The 7,844-nt window shown below is 38.1% G+C and overlaps 1 long non-coding RNA gene across 1 annotated transcript; it reads left to right on the top strand.

Moving 5' to 3' along the window:
• Positions 1-2,910: 2,910 nt before the first annotated feature.
• Positions 2,911-3,271, top strand: LOC117956401. Its single transcript, XR_004659247.1, has 2 exons — positions 2,911-2,945; positions 3,097-3,271. It is a non-coding gene; the product is annotated as an uncharacterized LOC117956401 (long non-coding RNA).
• The last annotated feature ends 4,573 nt before the right edge of the window (positions 3,272-7,844 follow it).

Here is a 7,844-nt window from a genome sequence, read left to right as displayed (position 1 = left end):
AGCCTATTGGTCTTTTTTTTTAGAAACTTCCACACCCTCAGATGCCGTGACATTTGGCAATTGTTTTGGTGCGAAAAATTCCGAGCGTGTTTTACACAATATTTTACATCCTCTGCTCTTGTTTCACCATAAATAGAAGACAGTTTGGCAGTTTGCAGAGCGGTTCTCCGTGGCGTAAAAACACCACTATTGCTTTGCTCTCCCACCTGGTGTGACCAGTTTAACTGATTAACAATGAACACGGACCTCGTTCAGTCAGTGAGACAGCGTAGAGACAGAAAGACGGACGTGCAGGGAAAGTGCACAGTGCTTTTGGCCCGTCTGAACCAGTAACCGCAACACATAACAATATGTATGTATATGTAACAATAATAGAACCAATGCGTAAATGGGCACAGGTGCAGCAGCAGATAACAGTTCTGCTCTATGCTCAGTAATTCATTTCTCATTAATTATAAGATATTTTAACAATCCATCCACTATTTATCCGAATGTTCATGTTTATGACACCTTCCGTAGAAAAACTGTTTGCCGGGCGCGAAGCATCGCTGAACCCACAGACGGCGCTAGCATGTTGTTTGAATCATCTGTGTTAACATGAGCATGAATATTGCGGATTATGAGGCTTATCCCATTTTTAATCATATTTGGAATATGATGTTTACATGGCACAGAAAGAAACCAGATTATTCTCATCTCGTACATCCTCGCTTATCACTGTTTGCTCTGAGCGCATCCATCTCTGTCGCTCTCTATCTTTCTCTCTCTCTCTCTCTCTCTCTCTTTCTCTTACAAAATGCTAGTAATAAAGTAGTACAATATTTTCATGATGTGGTCATCAGATATGATAAAAGTACGCTATTAGCATACTCTGATACACATTAAATAGTATAAGAACAGCTGATTTCCGATGCCGTAAAAAGCTTTAGTAAAATCCCAAATCAAAGGTTGTGTAGATGTGTCAAAGCAGTTTGACTCACGTCAAAGCACTTTTGGTGAATGTTTGGTCGTTTATAACAATGGGTGTACTTCAAAACGCTGCGTCAGACGCTTTCAGTGCATTTGGGCCTTTAGCCTATATCCACAACGTTTCTCTTCTTTGTCCTTCTTTTTGGGCTGATGTCCGTTTCCTGCCGCTTTCTTTATGTTGGAATTATAACCTCTGTAGGATTTCTATAGACTGTGGTTAACTGCTCCTCAGATCTCTGCAGGGTAAATCCAGACAGCTAGCTAGACTATCTGTCCAATCGGAGTTCACACATGTTCCAGCAAAACAAATTCCTTTCTGAGGCTATTTTGCTGTGGCACCATTAGTGCCGCCCAAGACAATTGTGATTGGTTTAAAGAAATGGCAATAAACCAGACCATGTCTTTCTCCCATCCAGGAATGCTGTGTAGACTAGCCACACCCTCCTTAACAGCGCTGTGGAGGAAGGTCTGACAATGTGAGACTACACACACCATAAACAACAAAAATATGAATGAAATGTAAATAAAGAAAAAAGTCAAATAACAAAAGGAAACAACATATATATAGATATAGATATATATATATATATATATATATATATATATATATATATATATATATATATATATATATATATAGATATATATATATATATATATCACACAGGATTTGCATATTTTTATTACTCAAAAATTAGGTGACAGTTTTTTCATTCAAGAGAAAATTGTCTTTCTCTCTATTAGAAAACCATCTTATGGCTATGAGATACAGGTCTCCGGAAGTATGAGATAGTTGTATTGTAATTTCCATTCAGGTTTTATTCCAGATATGCAATGTTGCTTTTTTACTTTTTCCATAATAGATTCACAGGCTGTCCTTTCTGTCTGTCAACATGCAAGGCCATGGAATTATGTTTAATTGTGTATTACATTTGTAATTATGGGAACATATTTTGTAATCATGGGATATGGATCTTGTAATTATGATTTTTATTACTAGTTTTACCTTATAAAATATGAATCTTGTTTATTTGTTTGTCTAATTATGATGAGATAATTTTCTCTGATTTCTCTAATCTCTCTTATGAGAATTTGTTGTCATAATAATGAGAGAGTAGGCAATGAAATAAATAACTAAGCAATTAAAAATATATCTAAATATATCAGTATCCACTGAATGAAATACAAGTGTATTTTTATACAACTGCATTCCAGCTCTAATCAAGCTCAGCACAAATTCCTTCAGGAAGACTTCTAAATAATCTTCACTCAACACCATCTCACTCTAAAACTATTCAGCTGTTAAGAGGCCTTCACTTTTCAGTAAACCAACCAGAAGTGGCCTCGAGATTCATGATCCAATCACAGCATGACATCCTGCTTTAAGTGTCTTTTCTTAAAGTGTGTGTGGGGGGGGGGGGGTATGTCTGGCTTCTCTACCCCTTTAAAATATTTTTGAAGTTTGAGAGTAATCTCCAAAGACTCTGTACACTTTCTATTATGAACATGTAAAAGAAATCTTTGCATATCTGCAACGAAGTCTCTCCTGATTGAAATGCTTTATGTTTTAATGAATCCAGCATCTTCATTCATTATCTATTTAATTCTCATGTTGTTTCAAAAAAAAAGAAATTGAAACAGTTTTGAAATAGTGTTGAGTAAAAGTTGATGTGTTCCAGTCTGTGATTATCCATCAACATACTGTACCTTCTTTAATTTTAATTGAAATAATTCCTAATTTCTGCTTTTCTAACTCAAACATTATGTATAATTTCCAATAAATGAGGTTTATTGACGATAAATTCCAGAAATTACTGTAAAACTAAAGTTAAGTTAGTTACGTAGTTTTGATAACGTAAAAAAGTGACAAATTGAAAAAAAAGTGTCAAGTGTTGAAAAAAGGGACAGTTGGGTTCAGGAAAAGAAAAACAGGTCAGTTGAGTTTAGGAAAAGAAGAACGGGACAGTTGGGTTTAGGTAAAGAAGAATGGGAGAGTTGGGTTCAGGAAAAGATGAACGGGACAGTTGGGTTCAGGAAAAGAAGAACGGGAAAGTTGGGTTCAGGAAAAGAAGAACGGGACAGTTGGGTTTAGGTAAAGAAGAATGGGAGAGTTGGGTTCATGAAAAGAAGAACGGGACAGTTGGGTTCAGGAAAAGAAGAACGGGACAGTTGGGTTCAGGTAAAGAAGAATGGGAGAGTTGGGTTCATGAAAAGAAGAACATGACAGTTGGATTCAGGAAAACAAGTATGGGACAGTTGGGTTTAGGAAAAAAAAGAACGTGACAGTTGGATTTAGGAAAAGTGGAAAGCGGAACAAGAATCCTGGGCTCCGGGGGGAAAGTCCTGTGTTGTTTATCCTATACACCACCCCAACCAACCTACCTATGTGGAATTCCGGGGTTTCATACTACTCTCTAGCGATGTTGCTCTTAATACTGTGTCATCTTTATGCTCCCGTAGCTGCTGCTCTGCCAGGGGCATTCCACACACACGCTGCAGGGGCAGTTTTGCTGTGAGCTATTGCCCAAGCGTCCGTATTTTACGAATTGGTGAAAGCAAACCCTTAAGACGTGTTTCAGTTTATACTGTACATGTTTGAGTTTGTAAAGAAAAATGCTATTTTTTTAACAGCCTAATATTCTGTTTTCTTCACTCTGTAAACACAAACTTAAACAATAATGTTTTCATTTAGAATGAAATGTGCAGTGTTCCAAATGCATTGATATTATGGAATTAAAAGTTATTCTAAGGATTTTGAGCATTATTCACTTTTTTAATCACACTGCTATTATTCTGAACACATCTATTTACAGTTTTCTTGTAATTATAAGAAAGGGTTTTTGTAAGTATAGATTGTAATTGTAATTATGAGACAATTTTCTTATTATCAGATATTAATTTCCTGATAAATGCCCATTAAAAAAGCAAAGATTAGAGTAATGTCTTAATATGTTTTTAATTTTTTTAAGTAATATGTTTTTTTTCTTCTTCTGCTTGCCTCTCTTGGTTATCATCTTTTGGCTGTTCAGATTTACTGATATTACCTTCTCATGGACTATTGCTATTGTACTAATTGTCCAACTATATGCTATTGAACTGATCAAAAATGGAAACTTTGGCAACCAAAGTCATCGTAGTCCTTAGCAAATTCCATTGAATTCCAGCCATACTTGACAAGTTATCTTGTTGCTAAACAACAATGGTCAGACAGACCATTGTCTTAGATGGGCCACATTGATTATGTTTGAGTATTTATGTTGGACATGTTGATTCAAAGTGGCCATGAGATGACAATTTTTTTTCATTTTTGCTTTAAGAATGTCCGGACCATCAACAAATATAATACCTTTATACACACCAAATACAATTGCATCATGATGGAATTGTGTCATTGACAGATAAGTCTTAGGATGAGGGGCTTCTGGGGACAACAAGATTACAGATAATCTATAAACTGCAATTCTTTTCAAATTGTGGCTTACCTAACATATCTCTCTCTCTCTGCCAGCTAATCTCGTCAGGGACAGGAATCCAGGCTCAATACCATCGACCTCGAATAGTCCCTCTTATCGCCTGCAACTGCTCCTCTCTGGAGAATACTCAGAGGCTGACACCAAAACATAACTGGGTCTGCATCTCTTGGAATGAAAAGAAATTCATAAATTGTTCCTCTTGTTTGCTGTCCACTGAGTTATGGAAGAATATCTCGTGAGTTTCTTGAATGTTTGAGTGCAACAACCATTAATGTGACGGGAAACAGGATGTGTGCAAACTTTTAAAAAGGATCAGAAAATGAGGAAGACAGATGGGAGCGAGCAAACAGCAATGTGACAGTCCAGTACAATGAAAGACAGAGCTTAGTGTCCTGCATTGTGTCCAGACAGGCAGGGCTAACTCAGAGGCTCGGGCTGCATGCTGTTCCTGTGATTAGCCCTCCATCTGGCAGGGTGGGCAGAGCGAGCAGCCAGAGCATCGCAGCCTGCTGCAAGGATCTCAGAGTTGGGGGTCTTCCCTTGCATTTGGCGGAGACAGTCTGGATGCTGTCACTGTTCACAAGGCCCACAGGGGATCAAACATCTGGACAACTTTACTGTTTTCTGGTCAAATTGAGGCGGTTATCTATGATCAACTGTTAAAACAACGGGAGTACATTGTGGAAGGGGGCTTTATTTTCCTCAATTGCAAAAGGCCTTTATTTACAGCCTCATATACACAATGCTTTAATTGTCCTTGTACTTTGTATTTTAGTGAGATGTTCACATGTCATGTTGATATATTCTGTATAATGAAATGTGCATTTCCACGGCACTCATTCCATCAGTGCAACAGAAATACGGGTCTCACTCATGAAATCTGTGCTACTTTGCCATGTTTTACTCCATTCCTATCAAGCTGCCATCATTGCAACAAAACGTCCCACACAGACACTTAAGAGATAAAAGCCTTCCAGTGGATTTCATTGCGAAATGTCCCAATATATTTTAACCTTAGTAGATTGGCTACACAGATTTAGTGGCTATATTTATATAAATCAACTACTTTTAATGTGAGTCAAGGCAGATTTATGGTTGTACCTAGGCTCGTATCCTATGTAAGTGGCTGACACCGTTGTGAGGTTTATACTTGTGTGCTGGTATGTCTGCATCTTTCTTGCGTATCTCTTTAAGAGAATAGCAGGGTAGTATGTGTGTATGCATGCATAATGTGTGCTAGAGCGAAACAAAGAGTCGGAAAGCTGTGGATGGAAATGTTCCATTCACTTCAATTTTATTTATGGTATTAAATCAAAACAACAGGAGTTTTCTAAGGACACTGTACAGATATACTAGGTCTAAACCACAGTATCATTTACAAAGACCCAAAAATATTCCAACAAGCATTTAGTGCGACAGCGGTGAGGAAAAACTTTCTTTTAGAAACCTCAGACAGACAATGGTTTTAACGGTGGGCCTCTGCTGATGCAGGTTGGACACAGAGACACTGATACAGTAACACAGATATGTGATTTCTAATAATTATAGCAGTTGGAATGATCATAGTAACAATAACGATAATGGAACTGTGATTAGAAATAATAGTTGAACAAGTTCAGGACATAGTAGGGCAGGGGAGGGTGTGGCAGTGCGTAGCAGTGCGCCCAGCAGGACCACGGCAGCAGCTGCAATCACAATTTAGGTGCCACTCCAATCCAAGAAAAACTGTGAGGCAAGAAAACCCAAACTCCCCGGAGCTAATTGAGTAACAAGCATTCCTGGAACATGAATTACATACAGATGGATAGAGAGAGGTGCTTAATGTGTCCCTGGCAGTCTAGAACTATAGCCCGAGCCAGCTCTATATGGGTTGTTAGATGAATCTGACGACTATGAAGAGACGCCGGGAAGAGTAACCCCCTCCTTGATTTAATGTTATTTACAGAGGAGCAGACCCCGGAAATGAGTAAGGGGAAATGCAACGCCACCAATCCAAGACCAAGCGGACCAATAACAGTTAATGCTGTCTGTGTTGCTGGCGGTAGCTTTCCACACAACAAAATTTTGGTTTGCTCTCATTAAGATCGAATGGAGACGAAATTTGCCCTGAGTGGGCGACATGAGAGCGAATCGCCGAAGGGAGCAAAACAAAGTTGACAAAAGTATTATTTTATTCCAATGAGGACCACCGGGACAAATATTCAGCCCTGACACTGTAGCCGCCAGCCCACATTACCACGCCCATGCAGCCCCACCAATGGACACGTGCATCCACTAATTACATTTATGTACAGATGATGGAATAATATAAGCAGTACCTTATGTAACAGAATTTTAAACATTTAATATAAGTAACTGGCAAACAATGCTTAGCCTACTACTTTTGAAAGAGCACACATTTATAACAAATTGAAACATACTGCCTATTTATGCTGTCTGTATGCTGTTACTCTCATTCTCTACACTAGGTTGTTCTTTGTTGTCACTGTCAGTCTGTTCCTCTCTTTTGATGCTGTGCATTATGTCTGTCTGCCCCCCCCATCTTTTCTAACTCTCTAACTTATTTGCAATTTAAAATATGTTTTTATGGCTGCCTCTGATTATACGTTATGTTTTTTTTTGTGGTTAGAATTGGCCTTTGGGGGAACACATAAAGCAAGGGTGGTCTGGGGGTCCTCCCCCATAGAATTTTGAGAGTAAAAGACTTCAACTCTTGCATTCTGATACATCTTTAGACACCAGTTTACGGTAAAAATGTCTATATTTATGGCAAGGAAATCACAATTCTGCTGGCAGGTAGCAATTAAAAATTAAACTATAATGGAATAACATATTAAATAGTCCAGCAAGTAACATTACTTAACATTTTAGGGTCCACTTCGCTTTATTCTCAACCGTAGTTTAACTACAGTCCAGGAAACCCTACACTTCTTAAAAACTTTTCAACTTAAAAGTCAACCAGAAAAGAAGCCCATTATTCAAATTGAGCTGCTGATAGACTTTTAATTTGAAACATCTGTCCAAAACCTGTTGAGTTCCACCTCTCACACCAGTTTGTGAATTGGTCACGGTATTTTGGTTTATTTCGCTTACAAGTCACGATTTCAAACCTACTCTGGACACACGCCGGCCACAACAACGAGACATTGTGGTTAGGGAGGCACGATCCCTGTCTCTGGGGTGAAATTACTGTGTTGAGACTGGGCTGGCTGTTGATGGTAGGACAATAGTTATCCAAAGATGGAAATAATGGACTATTCTGTTCAAGACAACAGGTAAACATTTAATAATTTATATTATATTATTATATAAATATACACATGTATAATTTCTATAAAAACTGTCCAGCTCAGTTTTGAATTTGAGGACGTACGTACGGTATCTCTTTAAGCTGATCAGTAG

The sequence above is a fragment of the Etheostoma cragini genome, chromosome 14, assembly GCF_013103735.1.
Source record: "Etheostoma cragini isolate CJK2018 chromosome 14, CSU_Ecrag_1.0, whole genome shotgun sequence".
NCBI classification, from domain to species: Eukaryota; Metazoa; Chordata; class Actinopteri; order Perciformes; family Percidae; genus Etheostoma; species Etheostoma cragini.
This window is presented reverse-complemented; position numbering and strand designations above follow the sequence as displayed.